This window comes from Ascaphus truei, chromosome 11 (assembly GCF_040206685.1).
Source record: "Ascaphus truei isolate aAscTru1 chromosome 11, aAscTru1.hap1, whole genome shotgun sequence".
NCBI lineage: Eukaryota > Metazoa > Chordata > Amphibia > Anura > Ascaphidae > Ascaphus > Ascaphus truei.
Genome location: NC_134493.1, coordinates 34,267,860 through 34,286,417, shown reverse-complemented (window position 1 = coordinate 34,286,417; position 18,558 = coordinate 34,267,860). Strand labels below are relative to the sequence as shown.

At 40.6% G+C, this 18,558-nt stretch overlaps 1 protein-coding gene across 5 annotated transcripts in view; it reads right to left on the bottom strand.

Moving 5' to 3' along the window:
* Positions 1 to 18,558, bottom strand: part of ELFN1 (extracellular leucine rich repeat and fibronectin type III domain containing 1) — a 438,700-nt gene that overhangs the window by 148,675 nt on the left and 271,467 nt on the right. For 3 of the 5 annotated variants that reach the window (XM_075565580.1, XM_075565579.1, XM_075565582.1), the window contains one exon: positions 17,226 to 17,398. The exons of 1 other annotated variant lie outside the window; for it this stretch is intronic. The gene's annotated coding sequence lies outside the window, so the exon portion shown is untranslated. Of the gene's footprint in view, positions 1 to 15,562; positions 16,189 to 17,225; positions 17,399 to 18,558 lie in introns of those variants that run through there. One more of the 5 variants, XR_012787383.1, reaches the window with a different exon arrangement.

Here is an 18,558-nt window from a genome sequence, read left to right as displayed (position 1 = left end):
AATAAAGACAAAAGCTGAAACATGAAAACCATAAATGATAAATCTGTTTAAAGCAGAACTAGCTCCTGTAAATACAAAAATATATACATAACGTACTGTACGTACCTCCCTTTGGCCATGATGTGTAATCCCATTGTGTACTGTATCTCTATTCACCTTCATTCCTCTGAAACTGTTCCCTTGTATAGAATATACGTATAATTTAAGGGGGAAACTTACACGTGTGTTTTAGTTCTAAAAAGTTTTTGTGTTTTGGTTTTGCCAGAACTCAATTTTTTTTTCATTTTTAAACAAATTATGTTGGGAAAAATTCAAAATTAGCAGGAATTTGTTTTTGAAATTTGTTCGAAATTTGGATTTTTTTAAATGTTATTTAAAGGATTCTCTTCCTGTGTTCTGGTTTGAATTTAGCTCGGAATCTTTGTTCCAAATTCCGACTTGAATTTGCAGAAAAAAAACATTGACGTTCGAGAAGTTTGGGTTTCGAACTTGCCGACCGGCACCCCGGCTCATCATTACTATAGTCCAGGGGTATCCAACGCCAGGGCCACCAACAGTCGAAGATTGAGCCACCTATGCTGAAGCAGACTTTTCCGACTGAGCCACCAGTGCTGAAGCAGGGATATCCTGAAAACCTGACCTGTTGGCAGACCTTGAGGACTGGAGTTGACTGGTATAATCTAATCAAATGCAATCACCATGCAAACTTCACCTGCTCTACTACAATTATCCGGTGTAGTGTCTGCTCCTCACCTGTCCCTTTAACTGTGATAACCAATAGTAGTGTAGTTCCCTCATCAGGTGTTATTCTATTGGTATGTGTAGCAGGTAAGATAAGAGGTAATTTAGTGCAGGTATTGGGCCTGTAGCAGTAGTAGGACGTAGTGGTGTAACCCCCTGTGTGTGTGAGCTCACACACTGCCACACTGCCCCTGGCAGGTTGCTCTCCAACGTGACTGGTATGGACATGGGAGCAGCCAATAATAACGGCTGTAGAACAGGAGGGACTATGTGGGAGAGGAGCCTTTAAGAAAAGGGAAGGCAGCCATGTTGGATTAGATCTCAACGGACCTGAGCACAGCAGGTTCGTTCGAGGTCTGCAGAGAGACTGTACGCGGTGACCGGAGCGGAGAGCTACAGTTCCAGGGTGGAAAAGAGATCACACCCAGCTGGAGGGGACCCTCACCGGCTACAAAGACACAGTGATACCTTTTTGAAGAACCGGCCTACATGTGGTTCAGTAGAACACAAGCTCCCACATTGTGCCGGCGCCATCATAAGCCAACATACTCAGGATTGGGTGGCTACTACACCACTGACACTGACTCACACACCCACACAGTGCTGTTTGGGGATTGTGTTGTATTTGTGTACAGTGTGTAGTGATCCTCTGCTGAGAATCACAAGGTGTCTGAGTTTAATAAGTGTATAATAAACTAAGCGAATTACCCACCTGGGTTTGTATTATTCCTGCCGTCTGACCGTAGGCCACGTGTGGCCCAGTAAGTACCAAGGGTACTCAGGGCCCAGCCTCAGCGGTAGTTGTAAGTCTGAGAGCTAAAAGTAGAGGGGATGGGCGAGACAGGTGGGAAAGTCATACTCAAGATACACATATGTATCAATGTCACTTTAGGGAAAGAAAACGACGAGCTACAGAGAAAAGTACAAACAAAGAATAATCTCCGTTACAAGAGAGTTAAACAGAATGAAAAACAAATAATTGGATGGATCAGCTAGGGCAGCCTTAATCTCTGTGAATATACACAAGCTTTATCCTGTGACAGGACAGAACACGGCTTGCCAATGGTACTTGGGATCTTAGCCAAAAACACAGAAATACCACCAAAAGCATTTTTTACTAAAGTGCCTGTAAATCATAGCAGCGTCGGTAACCACTGCCAGAGGCACACGATTCATTTGAAGGGATTGAAAGTATTTAGTTGGCATAGTTTTGTTAAATCAAGGCATGTTTTTAAGGCTGGTACAGTAGTGGGGTGTAATTTAACCCCCTTGTCCCAACCATCATTCTGGCAGGGAGAGGTTAAAAACAATAACAGCAGAAGTTGAATTTAAAGGGCCCACGTGTATACGATTTAACACAATACAACAAAAAGAAAGGTGCTTGAAAGAGCGCTTAAGCGTAATAAACAATAAAACAATACTGTGAAATGTACTCTAATAATTCAAGAGTGCAAAGTAAACTCATATAAATGAGCCAAGGCTGCCCGGAAACAGTAACCGAACCAAATCAGAGAAAACAATGCAGAAAACTGACACAAACCAGAGCCTTAAAGATACTGTCCAAGCGCATCTAGCTTCTGTTTGTGTTTGTGTTTTATGTTGGTGTATGTTTTTGGAGTTTTATGTGTGTATGTTCTTGTTTATGTTTTATGTATTTTTAACCAGGAGTATACACTATGATTTTTCTTTGTGTTTGATTTCACATATCACGTGACGCCATCCACGAAGTCTGCAAGCCAGTCCTGGTGCATATGATTGGATCATCCTATAAGGACTAGATGCCACCTACCTACTAGTGCATTTGGACATTTGCTTGGACTGTATCTTTAAGGGGCCGGTTTGTATCTGTTTTCTTCATGATTTAACACAGGTGTTCTCAAGTTCAGTCCTCAAGACACCCCCAAACAGGTCAGGTTTTCAGGATATTCCTGCTTCAGCAACGGTGGCTCAATCAGTGGCTCAGTCGAAGAGCCTGCTTCAGAACAGGTGGCTCAATCTGTGGCTCAGTTGACTGAGCCACCGGTTCTGAAGCAGGGACTGATTAAGCCACCTGTGCTGAAGCAGGGATATCCTGAAAACCTGTCCTGTTGGGGGGTCTCGTGGACTGGACTGGAGAACCCCCTGACATCACAGTTTTGGAGAGAAGATCAACAATTCCTTTTGTCATCCAGAATATTCTGCTCCAGCCCTGAGGCTTGTCAGCGTTAAGCCACAGAGAAAGACTGAGACCCCACTCACAGGATTGATGATTGTTGGCGATAGGTGAGGAAGTCTTGTTTATCTCGATTGGTTCTTGTGCTGTTAGATCAACAAATCAGACGAGAGAGAGAAATAGAAAAGGGACTCGTAGAGAGAATGAGAAATAAAGCCCAGAAAAAGAAATGTTTGTGATTTATTACGTGAGATACAATATGTCATGTTTGTTTTCCCCATAATCTTCCTGGGTCTGGTTATCAGTCTGTTCCTTTACATTGCAAAGCAGGGAAGCTTTTTATTTTAATTGATATCTCTGGTGGCGTTAGAGAGATTGCATCAGTGTGATATAATAACAACTTCATTTCATATCGCACTTTTCTTCCAATGGGACTCAGAGCACGTCACAAATACAGTGTAGCACACGGTACGCACACATTGTGTGTGTGTGTGTATTTGGGGAGCGGGGCTTATAGTGTGTGTTTGTATTTGGGGAGGGGGGCTATTGAGTGGGGGAGAAATACACGGGGGGAGCGACAGGATGGGAGGGGCGTGTAAGGGAGGGGGGAAGGAAAAGGTGACGAGGAGTGTGAGGGGGGGGTTGAGAGAGTGAGGTGCTGTGTGAGAAGAGGGGGAGTGGGTTCCCACAAGATCGCCGGCACATTGGTGGTGGGGGTGGAAAGTTTAGTCCTGGGCCCCGGGCAAGCTGTCTGCGGCCCTGGACCTATGTCTTTATTTAACCTCCTCGATATGTGACTGGAACATATTTAACCCCAAAGCAATACACTACTGACCACAGTGGCCCTGACAGCACACATTTCGAGTCCCCTGCCCTTTTATTAGACATTTGCCCCCAGATACTACACCGGACATGTTAATATCTCTGCACTGCGTCTCTGGGAAGGGAACTTAGAACAATTCTCCTCTTCCTTAATCAGCGGCTGGACACGCCCCCAAGAATCCAGTGGGCGCTAGGAGTGGGTAAGACCTTTGACTTATTCTCAAATTGTGGATCGTCATCAGTACTACAATATTTGGTGAGTTGTGGACTTTGATATACAGCTATCTCCAATAAGGTGCAGCCAAGTGAGAATGACATCATTTTGTCTGTTGCCTTCAAGAGATTTATGTTTCCAGTGATTTGATTGACTCACATAGTAGTTTACCCACTCCATAGTCGAGCCACATCTGTATCTATTATTCATGAATACAAGATTATATTCCAGGACTGTTGGAGCACCCATTACCCTTCCATACTGAATTCCCATGGAATGAAAGAAATCACAGAGGAAGATGGAAGTCTTCGTGCACAACGCCCATTGCAACCCACCCGTGTTCTTAGTAATTGTGGCTGTGGGTATTTTTCCACAGGAGCAGTTAAACACAAGTTTTAAAGAAAATGCACATCAAAAATTCATGTTCTGATGATATTTTTAAAGTTGTACAGATGTTTTTGTTTTGATTTCTGAGCATTTTATGAGCTCAGTGGCAGTAAACATCACGCAGCACCCAGGCAGGTGTTGGTTTTAGTTCTTTTTTTACACGTACCCTGTTGTGCGATGCTATTTTATGCCCATCTGATAAATCACTTCTATTGTAAACATAATATCGGGAGCAAATTCCCAGCCTGGAAATGAATTGCTGCATGTTTGTCTTTGACTGTTTTTCAATTAAATTCACTGCAGTTTTTTTCAGCATTATATTAATTGAAAAACCCTTTCAGGACCTGTGTAAAAGTACCCTCCAGATCTGTGTGTGTAAAAGTACCCTCCAGATCTGTGTGTGTAAAAGCCCCTTCAGCACCTGTGTGTGTAAAAGTCCCCTTAGCACCTGTGTGTGTAAAAGTCCCCTCAGCACCTGTGTGTGTAAAAGTACACTCCAGATCTGTGTGTAAAGCCCCTTTAGCACCTGTGTGTGTAAAAGCCCCTTTAGCACCTGTGTGTGTAAAAGCCCCTTTAGCACCTGTGTGTGTAAAAGCCCCTTTAGCACCTGTGTGTGTAAAAGCCCCTTTAGCACCTGTGTGTGTAAAAGCCCCTTTAGCACCTGTGTGTAAAAGCCCCTTGTGGTGTGGATAATTAACTGATCACAGTGTAGTGTTGAATATGGATTAAATATAGATTATACATACAGCACATTTTCAGTAGCTCATCAGCAATTTTTGCAGGTAAGTGTAATTAGTTACATATTTTTAGAGCATTCCTCTATTTCCCTGAGCCTGCACACAGTGAAGTCAGACCAGACTCCTCCCAAATAATCTCTGAATACTGTACTTTTCTCTCTCCATCCAAATGTACAAACCTAAAAACAGACATACACGGATTATTCATTTCAAGAAATCAAATGAATGTGTTAACCCTGCTATCTTCCCCATCCCCTGCACCTTCCTGCCAATGTTTGCCACTGTGGGGTCAATTCTATATACTGTAGTTCCAGTTCGGGCCATTTTCAGCCAAAAATCCCCATTGAGTTTAATGGGGATTTTCGTCATAAAAGGCCCTTTGTAGCCGCTATGGAGTATATAAAATGTACCACTTTGTCTATTCAAACGTCACACTTGACACATCTTACCAGCCTCTTATACAGACATGCACTTAGGATACTGCTGGTAAGGAATAGGATGTTATACCTGGGTGACTGCTGAACCTATTTCAATCAAAGCCTACGAACTTGCGTTTATATGGGACACGTTTTCTCTGGCATCATTTTCTCTGTTGCGTTTTTTTTTTTTTTATCTCTGGATGAATTTATTTTATATCCATGTTCAAATTTCATTGGTTCTGGACCACAAAGCATATAAAACGCACTATTACATTTCTTCTTTACCTACAGATTTACTGCAACTCAGGAAGGTTGGTTGACAAGGAATCTGTACTGCAATTCCCTCTGGCAGTGAATGGGTCTATCTGCAGTGGCACCTGCAATGCATCGCAGGAGGAGTGGCTCAGTGAGTAAAGATACTAAGGGGCCTATGCCATAAGTGTTCATAAAAAAAATCGCCGGGCCATTTAAATCGCCTGTTTTGGAGCGTTGCTATCACGGTATCAGAAAGCCTCGATTACCTGTGATAGCAAAATTCCCAAAACGGGCGAGAAGCCGGCGGCGTGATGATCGCCCCTCTCAAAAGGGCTCACCCAGTGATTTGTTCCAGCTGCAGAGAGAGAGAGAGCCGCCTCTCCCTGTGCAAATCTTGCCCAAAATTAATGTTTTGTAATAAAAAATGTAATACTAGTGTAGATGAGCAGGGGGGTCTCCGGAGCAGAACCGCGTTGATTTCAGGTCCGGGGTCCTCCTGATTCCCGAGATACAGGCCCCGTTATGGGGTGCCGGTATCTCCTATGCATTTTATTCCCACGGTCACGTGACACGGGACATTTAAATTCATTGGAGATAACGACACCCCATAATGGTGCCTGTATCTCGGGAAGCAGGGTGTCTCCGGACCTCAAATAAACGCAGTTCTGCTCCGGAGCCCCCCTGCTCATCTACACTAGTATTAAAATGTATATTAAAACAGCTGCTACCCACAATAAACATTTAAAACACAACAACACTAGTACCCACCTCCTCTACCCCCACATGATTGATACAAGAGGCCGCGGGTGTCCGGGGGTCCTCAGGTGGTCCCCATGGGTGTCTGGGGCCCTTGGGTAGTCCCCAAGGGTGTCCGGAGGTCCTCCGGGTGTCCCCGCTGGCCTGCGGTACCAATCCTGTGGCCATATTTTTTTTTTCAATACCGTAGCGGTTAATAACTGCTATAGTAATTAAGGGGTTAACCGACACCCCTGCCACCCAATCGGGAGACCTAACCACCCACCCAGGACCACTATATCCCCCCTGTACCCATTGATTGGCATAGTGGTACATCATACTCATATAATATGGGCATGATAAGCCACTATAGCAGTTAATGTTCGCCCTAATAAAAAAGCATGAAGGCCAAAAATACACAGTAATAAATGACATACACAAGCACCTAAACACCACAATTCAAGAAATAAATGCACTAGCCAACCAATGAAATAAATAAAAGCACCCGCCAACCAATTAAATAAATAAAAGCACTAGCCAACCAATTAAACACATAAATAAAAGCACTAGCCAACCAATCTATTTAAAAAATAAAAGCCATAAACATCAATTAATTAATTTTAAACACTAGCTAACAAAACAATTAATACATTTAAGCCAGTAGCCAACAAAACAAATAATTAATTTAAAATGCTAAACAATCCTAAAATGTCCGTGTGCCCTCAAGTGGTCCCCACGGGTGTCCGGGGGTCCTCAGGTGGTCCCGTGGGCATTTAGGGGTCCTCAGGTGGTCCCCGTGGGTGTCTGGGGGCCCTCGGGTGGTCCCCACGGGTGTCTGGGGGCCCTCAGATGGTCCCCACGGGTCCCCTCTGGCCTGTGGTACCAATCCTGTGGCAAATTGTTTTTTTGCAATACAGTACATTTAAATAAATACACCCCCCAACACATACAGTACAGTAATAGCAAAATAACTATTCTCCAGATGTGAATAATAGTGAATTTACCCATTATAAAATAAAATATTAGCCAACCAGCATAAATAAAGTAAATAAACCTTTCTACTTACCCCTGCCATCATGAAGGGTATCTGCATCAGCATATTGCAGGTCCATGTCCTCCGATGCCAGCAAGAAAACATGAAATAATACAATCTAATGGTCCCTAACCCCTTAATCAACTTGGTGGTTAATAACCGCTATAGTAATTAAGGGGTTAACCCACCCTCCCCTGCTACCCACCCGGGAGGCCTAACCACCCATGCCGGGACCACTATACCCACCCTGTACCCATTGATTGGCATAGTGGTACATCATACCCATATAATATGGGCATCATAAGCCAATATAGCAGTCAATGTCATCCTAATAAAAAAGCATGAAGGCCAAAAAAACACAATAATAAAAGATATACATAAGCACCTAAACACCTCAACTCTAGAAATAAAAGCACTAGCCAACATATTAAATAAATAAAAGCACTAGCCAACCAATCAATTTAATAAATAAAAGCACTAACCAACAAAACAATTAATACATTTTAAACACTAACCAACAAGACAATTAATGAATTTAAACCAGTAGCCAACAAAACAAATAATTAATTTAAAACGATAACCAATCCTAAAATGTACTAAAAACAAGCCATCCAAAATCCAAACAATTGAATCCAAACAATAAAAACAAATAGAAAAAAATTACAATCAATTCAAAACAAGCATTTGCCGAAAATGCATTGGCTGTCACTGTATTTATCTGTACCCTGGCACAGATTAATAGATTATCAATCAATGGGTAAGCAAATACATACAACCGGATTCGGAGGGTGGAGATTTCTAAAGGTAAGTAAAATATTAAATGCATGTAAATGTCTTTTTTTCAGTTTTTTTCATTGTATTTATTTATTTTTATGTTTGCGATTGCCCATTGACTGATAATGTATTAAACTGTGCCCCTTTAGGCACAGATTTTTATTGTTTTGGATTCAATTGTTTGGATTTTTGATGGCTTGTTTTTAGTACATTTTAGGATTGGTTGGCAGTTTAAATTACTGTAATTATTTGTTTTGTTGACTAGTGTTTAAAATTAATTAATTGTTTTGTTGGTTAGTGCTTTTATTTATTAAATTGATTGGTTGGCTATTGCTTTTATTTATTTAATTGTTTGGCTAGTGCTTTTATTTTTTGAATTTGGGTGTTTAGGTGCTTGTGTATATGTTTTATTATTGTGTATTTTTGGCCTTCATACTTTTTTATTAGGGTGACCATTGACTGCTATAGTGGCTTATCATGCCCATATTTTATGGGTATGATGTACCACTATGCCAATCAATGGGTACAGGGTGGGTATAGTGGTCCCGGGGTGGGTGGTTAGGCCTCCCGGGTGGGTTAACCCCTTAATTACTATAGCAGTTATTAACCACCAAGTTGATTAAGGGGTTAGGGGCCATTAGATTGTATTTTTTCATGTTTTCTTGCTGGCATCGGAGGACATGGACCTGCAGAATGCTGGTGAGGATTCCCTTCATGATGGCAGAGGTAAGTAGAAAGGGTTATTTACTTTATTTATGCTGGCTGGATAATGTTTTATTTTATAATTGGCAAATGCACTATTATCCATATCTGGATAATAGTTATTTTGCCCATTACTGGGCAGTATGTGTTGGGGGAGGGGAAGGGGGTGTATTTATTTCAATGTATTGAAAAAAAAAAACAATTTGCCACAGGATTGGTACCGCAGGCCAGCGGTAGGCCCCCAGACACCCAAGCAGAAAACCAACATTTTTGAAGGTGAGTGAAAACCAGAACCACTGTAAACTCTGGTCTGGAGTTTCCATCCCACAGTCTCAGCAAATGTGAAACTCTGGAATGGATCATTTTTTCCCTTTTTTGCACTTTCGGCTTTAAATCGGACAGACAGCTGCCTAATTATCTGGGACTATATATATATATATATATATATATATATATATATATATATATATATGTATGTATGTATGTGTATATATATATATATATATATAGTGACATAGTCAGAGAGTGTATATATATATATATATATATATATATATATATATATATATATATATGAAAAGGGGAAAGAGAGAGCGCACACCCATAGCGTAAAATTGTAAAATTTAATGAGGGAAAGGGAGGGGGGGGAATAAGAATTGCACTTACAAAGGTACAATATAAAAAAGCATTCTGTGATATATAATCACCACCATCCGGTTTAGAACTGCAGCCTCATGGTCTGTGCAGTCCCAGGGTGGCGTCCCAGTCCAAATCCAGGGTAGTAGTTCTTCTCTGCATCAATGGGGGAGTCCTGTAGAGTAGTTCCAAGCTGGGAAGCCTCTGCAACAATCGCGCGGGTCAGTGAGTCCCAGCGCGCGGTGATGACGTCAGTGTCATGCGTCTGACGTAATGACGCTCCCTACTTAGGGACTCACTGACCCGCGCGATTGTTGCAGAGGCTTCCCAGCTTGGAACTACTCTACAGGACTCCCCCATTGATGCAGAGAAGAACTACTACCCTGGATTTGGACTGGGACGCCACCCTGGGACTGCACAGACCATGAGGCTGCAGTTCTAAACCGGATGGTGGTGATTATATATCACAGAATGCTTTTTTATATTGTACCTTTGTAAGTGCAATTCTTATTCCCCCCCTCCCTTTCCCTCATTAAATTTTACAATTTTACGCTATGGGTGTGCGCTCTCTCTTTCCCCTTTTCTTCTAGATTCCCTGTGGATATGGTTTGTCCACTTTGAGAGCAGCCGGAAACCCTCTATACCAGAACTTATTGGATTCATTGGACTATTTGAGGACTGGTTTTTATACCTCTTTTTTTTCCCCCTATTTGTGGAGATATTCATTTGCTGTATGATTATTGATATTTTGTTTTTATTGTAAGCTTGGTTTTAGGTTTTGTCCTATTATAATTGATTTATCATTCATTTTGATTTTCATATATATTTTTTCATTTTTATTATTATTTTTTTACTTTTATTGTTATATTTCAAATTGTCTATATATACCTAATTCACAGAGTCTAACTCTTAGTGAGTCACACTGTATATCAGCAACCAATTGCAGAGGCGCAGCTCAGTCCCTTTTCTTTTTGTTCATATATATATATATATATATATATATATATATATATATACATACAAGTAGAGGTATCAGTACCGTGTTAGCCGAGCTTCAATAATCAAAAAATAAATAGATGATACCGTTCTGTGGCTAACGAAATAAAAGCATTTTGTTAGCCCCAGAACGGTATCATCTATTTATTTTTTGATTATATATATGTATATAAAAATATATATATGTATGTATATATTATAAAATCAATCATTCTCCTACCAATCATCACGCATGGGTATCTAGGCTATGTGAACAAATCAAAACTGTTAAAGACGAGAACTTGAACAGAAAGACAAACTTTATAATATAAGAAATATTGTGTATCATAGAAATAATTTTCAGCCCCCTGGGGAGAATGCTGCAGCTTTTTTTCCCCAGAAAATAACAAATGACATTATTCGGCTACAAAAAGATAGGACCAACATGCCCTTATAATGGAATCATTCAGATTTCAATAAGTGATACTCCATTGAACTCTAAGAGGCCATTGATTTTGGGAATGAGTGAGACTTCCATTTAATGAGTGAAGCGTTTCAGCACAACAATATTGATAGTCTAACTCTCTAAATCTGTGGCCCTGCTGTTATCCATGCAGGGAAAGGTGAGGCTGGATTTCTTACAGAGACATGCAGAGAGAAAGAGGAATCACTTTATTAGTACGATGAGGTTTTCTTTAGCAGAGACTGTACACTATTTGCTCCCACCGGATGCTGATAACTGACAGTATTATAAGGAGAGCACAAAGTCTAAAGGAGTTTCTTCTGCGTGTTAGTTATATTATCAGAGACTGTACAACAGACACAACACCCCCTCGGATCAATACTATTTTATTGAGGATACCTCTGAACTGATGCAGACAGACAGCGGGGATTTGATAAATGAGATACGTTCTTTCTTTGAGGCATGCATGTGTTCTATACATCAGTTTTATAGACAGCCTCAGGTGTTAGTCAGGATGCCCGGTACCAATTAAAATTTGTGTTTCTGCTTTATTTGTACCAGGGTGAAAGAGAGAAATTGACATCTTTCCAATCCAGACATATAAATTAAAAAGACAGATCAGTCCAGTGCAGCATTCTTAATCTTAACCTTTCACTATTTTTAATGTCATCTTTTAGGCGCCTCTATTTCAGTCCCTGGAATGAGATTCAAGAATGTTTCTTTACGGTCCAGACAGGTCAACGAGGCATTCGCATTTCCGTAAAAAACGTGACTTGTGCTTTTTAAAAATAATATATAAATAGAGCTTGCTTGTGGGTAACAAGAGAAACTGAAGATTTAAATCAATTCAAAATCAGGTCACAAATCACACCCCCTTAGTTGTTCTTCACATGCATATAATATTTCAATATGATGAAGGTAAAAATAATAAAACAGAACAGACTCCCACGTAGAAAGCAAACACTCTGTTTGCTTTCCAGATACTGAAAAATGTCACCCCATCTTCTGCACTTAATAGACGCGACCGTTTCGTCCTCCTTAAGCAGAAGCATTTTGCGCAATAAATTATTTAGACAAATGGTTGTGGAATCCATTCACTTCTTTGCATTTGAACGTGAAGGTGCACTGGCAGCCACTTTTCTTGTAACATGGAAAAGAAAATCTACTCAATAGGATAATCTTTAGTTCCGTTGAATGCAATGACATGAAGACATGTATATATTTAGCATAGGTTGAACTTGATGGACATTCAGTATGTCTTTTTCAACCTCATCTACTATGTAACAAGTTGGCCCAAATGTACAAAGAAGCCTTCTGCCATAAGGCTGCTGCAGGTGCTGGAGGACACCTTAGAATCCATTGACTAAAAATAGTCTGCAAGGTGTATCATGGCAGAAGACTATTTAGTAAATATGGCCCTGTATAAAAAAGCTGTTCCCTGAATTCAGATCTGAAGTACACATTTGAATCAGGAGATCTCCCTTACACCCTTCTGTCCACATTTCAATCGTCTGAAACACAGGGAAATACATTGTCTGGTGTTTGCACTTTGGACCACTTTGGACCAAACGTTCAGTTGTCCTGTCTCAAGACATAGAAGCTAAGTACTGCTGATGTCCACTGCTCTAACTGGGACTAGAAGAAAAGAAAATAATGAAGAGAAGAGGTTTCCACCACAAAACACATAATAAATCACAGGATAACAGAATTTAATGTGAAAATCCTGTTATTTTGTCAAACTAAACACAGCTTCCTTGTATCTTGCTGTGCTTTGGATGCCCTGAAACATAAAACAATTGAGTCATCCGAAGCAAACTCGAGAAGATCATGTAATTGTGATCAATACGTCTGAAGACTCCTGAGGCTGTTTACTGTAAGTTGATGCTTCCAAGAAAGTTGCAAAGATTATAGTTTTCAGCAAATTTCAATTAGCCCACCCCCCTCCCTTTTATAGCTTGGAAATAGTTGTTGAAGAAACTCTAAATGACTGATTTACATGGCCGGGGGTTACGGGGGAGGTTGTTTATCAAATGAGAGGATAAGAAAATGGAAGGAAAAGTCACATGAAAAACTATCATTTCTTTTGCCTTTTCTAAGCGCATTTTACTTTTGGTCATATTTCACATTGGGAAATGCCACTGTGTTGACATTTTAACTACATGTCATTGTAGTAAAATAAACTGTAAATCTGTGCAGGGGTTTTTCTATATAATGGAATCAAACTTTTTACAATTCTACCGCCTATCCCTGGGCCATTCGTTCATCTAGTAAACAATTGATTGTCTGTGTTTTCCATTTCCATTTCTCAACCCCGTCTCGCGGTCAATGCATCACCTTTAATTTCATTCGAAGATAGAGGACCTGGTAGTCCTCTACCTTTCTGCAACTCAATGCTGCTAGTGGTTCCGGTGTGTGAATAAATTACCCGTCGTCAGCTTTTCCTGTCTGGATCCCCGTTGTGTTGTTATTGGCGCAGTGCTCTCCACGTGCCTGTTCTCCAGGTCTTCCATCTTCTATTGCATTGTGCAGGTTGCACGCCCACGGAGGTCGGAATATACGCTCCCAGGTCGGGTGACGTGAGTCGCTTATGGCCATTGTGGCAATTATTTATTAATTCGTTGACTTTGTTCTATCTGGTTGGGGTTATCACTGGCTGTGATTATTGAGGGAGTGGTTGCTCGGGCCGCCCCGAGTCTTCACTGGACTGCAACCCAATTTGCTTATATACCCCCTCCTCCCCTTTCAATGCTCAGAGTTTGCTGTATACTCTCGTTTTTTCTGGATCATTGCTGGAATGAATATATAGTACATCAGAGGGAACACTCTCACCAGATTTACATATATAAAATTGACTCGCCTCTCACCCGTACCTATCCTCATTACTTCCAAATCATTGAATATATGGACATTACATTGTGATCAGTGATGCTGGGATTCTGCTCCAGCTGTGCACCACTAGCTCTGGATTTTTTAGTCTCTCCACTTTCCAATTACTGTATTTCCATTCTACTCACAATTTGACAACAGCTGCCTAGCCCCAAAGATTATAATAGGATCACCCTCTGAAAAGTCATGATCAAATAGAACGTCAGTTGTCAGTTGAAAACCCACCTCTTAAATGAAGCATCCCAATAGCCTGGACTCGTGGCTACTGTCCCACACCCACAGTCGCTCGTACCAACCATTGCAACCATCTACTGCACCTATTCCCTCGCCTGCTGTCTCTCTAAGTTTCCCAACATTCCACTTAGATTGTAAGCTCTCCGGGGCAGGGATCTACTGTCCTATTGTCTGACTTTGCTGCACTTATTATATTATTATAATTCCCTGTACTGTATTGTCTTTGTAAAGTGCTGAGTACTATATAAATAAAGATATACATACAAACAGTTGTCCCCACACTTACAAACATTAGTTGCCTTCACGGGGTCATCTTTTTAAAAGTCAAACTCCAAACTGTTACCCAGACATTTATGGTTCAGTGTCCTTATAATCGCACCCTTACACACACCAACTGCCTTACAAGACTTCAAAGGAGTTAAACAAATAAGTATCGTTGGTTATGAGTTATTGTACATGAATGTACTGTAAAGAGGTGTTCACGTGGTTAGCACTCTATAAAAATAATGAAATAAAAATAATATTGGAGGCAAATGCAGAAACTCAGTAGAAAAATAGAACTTGCAGATGTACGGTGGGGTTTTCTGTCTGCACTGTTAGCATTGACATTTGCTGCTTCACATGCTTGAGTGCATAACTCAGTCTTAATCTGGTTGATACTAAAGAAGGCCTCATGTTGGACACTTAAAGGATGTTGCATTTAAATTATGTGAAATTGCCCCAGTGTATCTGTGGGAGCCGGCAGCATTGAATGTGACAGCGATGACACTGTGCTATGGAAAGCAGAGAAAGGTTCTCTGGGAAAATGTCAGCTTCGTGTATTCTCCATCTCACTCCGTGTCCTTGCGGCTCACTCTGTGACAGTCCTATTGCTCTCTTTTCCATTTCCTGTTATCTCTTCTAAGTTCCTGACTTTTACCAGCGGTTCCTGCCATCTTTGTTTCCATGGAGACAAAAATGCTACTATAGAAGCATCCATTGCTTATATAACATAATACCAACTATATATAGCTATAAACTATAGATAGATACAAAAGTGTGTGATGTCATCACAAGGCGGAATACATTCAAATGGCAGCGGACCGGACATCTTTCAAAAAGAAATGGCCATTGTTGGACAGGGATGGTACACGAATGGATTCCAATGAATATCAAGTGACCAAGATGGCGACCGAACATAAGATGGGAGGAGGAAATCAGAAAATGTGTTAGGACAACTTGAAGAAGAGGGGCTGTAACCGCAGAACCTGGAAGATCATTGGAGAGGCCTTTATCCAGCAGTGGATTGACAAGGCCTGAAGATGAGAATGATATATATATTTTTAATTTATTCACTTTTTGTAATGATTACTTTTGATTGCTGATATATATATATATATCTTTGACATTGCATTGCTTGTATCATACCACTTTTTGTGAACATTGCAGCCTTATTACAAGTTCACTCACCATATAACACATACAATGCCCCCATAGACTACAATGGGATCACCCTTTAAGAGAAAGTCCTGAACACCAGAATTACTTCTGTAACCCTCCCTTTAGAAATTGCCTGTATGCATTCAATGAAGGTGCAGCTGAATGTTTATTTTGTAAAAGAGAATACGAAGAGATTTATACTCCTCTGCAAAGGAGCAACTTTCGATTGAAAGAAGGTTGATTGGTAAAATAGTCTGCTATAAGTCTCCGTATGCCATAATTGCAATTAAAATAAGCTTTCTTAAATACTTGTCCTTCTGCCACCGAGCAGACAAAGAAAAGGAACAGGAAGCTTTTTACACCAGTTTTTTTTACCAACAGGTACGTACTGAACAAAAAGTGAATGCTCTACAGATCTGAACGGCAGGATGTTGCTTTACTGCATTTCCTTGATGAATCCCTGGGACTCTCTCCATGCAGTTTCCATGTAGTCAGTAATTGAATTCTATTTCTCATGCTGCTGATGGGCAGGAGAGACAGATAACTTACTCTTGGAGTTTTATTCAGCACCAGTTGTGACTTGTCATTTGTTTCAAAGCTATTTCTGCAAACAGAAAGCCCATGTCAGTTTGGCCGAATGGAGGGGAATAATTCCTCTCAGTCTTGGAATGTAGAAGTAATTGGTGCCGTAAATTGAAATGATCCTTATTGCTATCAGACAATGGCGGGTTATGCATTATAGTCTCTTGACTGCAAAACCGGGGCAATGAGACTGCATCCACATGATCAGAGAGAAATACCCAATTCAAAGCAAGAAGATCAGTTGCTTAAATAAATCTGGTGCAATTATTTTGTCCAAGTTTTGCCTTGTGATGGATATGTATGCATCAAAATAGATCAACTGCAAATTTGTAGCTTTCCTCCAAAAAATGACACAAATTGCACCATTGTGTAACTATTGTGTCAATGTAGTGACCGTTTTGCTCCATGTGTGTAAGATAGTGATTTGGGCAGCGGTTTGGGAGCAGTTAGGGAACGCAGTTGCTTGGGGCAATAGTATAATGAGATGTCTCAACATTACCATCAGTGACGTGCGAAAGGCCCTGTTTCAGGTCTAGATCAATGCTGGGAATTTTGCCAACACAAAAATATGCTTGCACACTTTCTCGTGCTAAACCAAGGGTGCATTTCGCATCGTTTGCAAAATGGGAAAATGACTGACATCTCAAGTTAGCATCGATATAATGCAGCACGCGTTGTGTCAATTCAATCCGCCGCCAGGTTTGAGGTGGCGTTAATCCCCAGGACTGGGGTGGCATTCATGCATATGGAGAAGAAGCCAGTTGGAGCAAATAAGAACTGTTGCTTCAGCAAATTGCATCACCTTGATATATACAGTATCCTCCTTTGATTCATCGCTTTCATAATTTCTACAACACACAGAATTAATCATAATAGTATTAATAATTCAGATTATATAGAAAGGATATGCTATGCACCCTTGCAAATACAATTTTTTAGGCATATTCAATCTCTGCCCAAAAGAACTTCTAGTCCAATGTTTCAGCGCACAGGGCTTCGTCTGTGACTCGTGATTAAACATATTTTGGCCAGAACGGCAAAACAAAGTAAGGCTTTTACCTCTGTCTCTGGTACTGTCCGCAGGTATTAGAAAGTAGTACTTCTTTCTTAAATGATATTCCTTTTGATAGTCATTAATGTCTTGTGAGAAGAGGGTGTTACTTTTATTGACGTGTTGAGAAGATCACACTCGGAAAACCTTTTCAGATCGGTCTCCGAGACCAGAATCCAAACTGAAACAAAACAAAAAAAAATGTATGAATAAAAACGTCAAGGTATCAACAAAGCGGAATTATGGTAGTTTAATGTTGGGAGTACACAGCATAAGCATCAGAGATACCTGGGGCGATGATAATAAGAAAAACACTAGGAAATTGGGATTAAAGAGAATTAGAAAGGGCAAATATTGCAGAAAAGCATATCAGCATTAATAACATCAGACCAGCTAATCAGACACTAGGCAGATGGATCAAACATCTGGAGCAACATCAGAAAGTTAGGACAGTGGGGAGGCTGCAAAGACATAGGGCACAAATCAAAGAGCTAGAAGAGATTTGAGATAAGTATTAGAGGGGACTCACTTCAAACCACTGAATTATACATCTGAGCAGCGTGCAGCTGATCTGGGACAGGTATCAGAGGGGAGGCATTGGTGCAGTCTTTTAGACATACAAGGGAAAGTCAAGAAGAACAGATCTGAGGAACAGCTCAGATGACTCAATCAGAGGGCTGTGAGGATGGTGAAATGAAATCAGCATGCTGTATCTATTAGAATATACTGAGAAGCATCTCATAGGCAGTACATAGAGCTGAAGCAGGGAGAATTCAAAGAGTTGGCACAGTGAGGCGGCACAGTGACTACACCAAGTCCTAAAGAAATTGCAGTTGAAGATGTTGATCTGAAATTCTAGAAAACCTGAGAAATAAAGCACCCGGTGCCCTACTTTGTCCAAAGACGACATACAGTATTCATTCTGTATAGTATGGACCAGAAGCTTGTCACACAATTTTTGCAGTTAGAGACATGGAAATTCTTATCTACGGAACTGGAATCCGGTGAATTTTCTATTTTGTGACCGGCAATTAAATCAAGAAGCTTAATCAGAAGCTGCCAGACAATTACAGACATTCAAATGCCTTTGACGAAAGGGATTTTGCTAGTGTGCCCAGAAAAAATATGACGCGGTTAGTCCTTCGTCCTAACTCAAATTTTTCCAGAAAATAGTAAAACTCGTAAGCATTAGCATTTCCAAGTGACGCAGGATATTATGGATGTATTTGTTACTTAAAAATAGCGAAAAATACCAAAATAGCAAATGTCACTGTCAGATGGATCAACGCAACGCAGATCTTCGCCAGCTGAGGTTCTTCCATAGATACACTGAAGTAACAA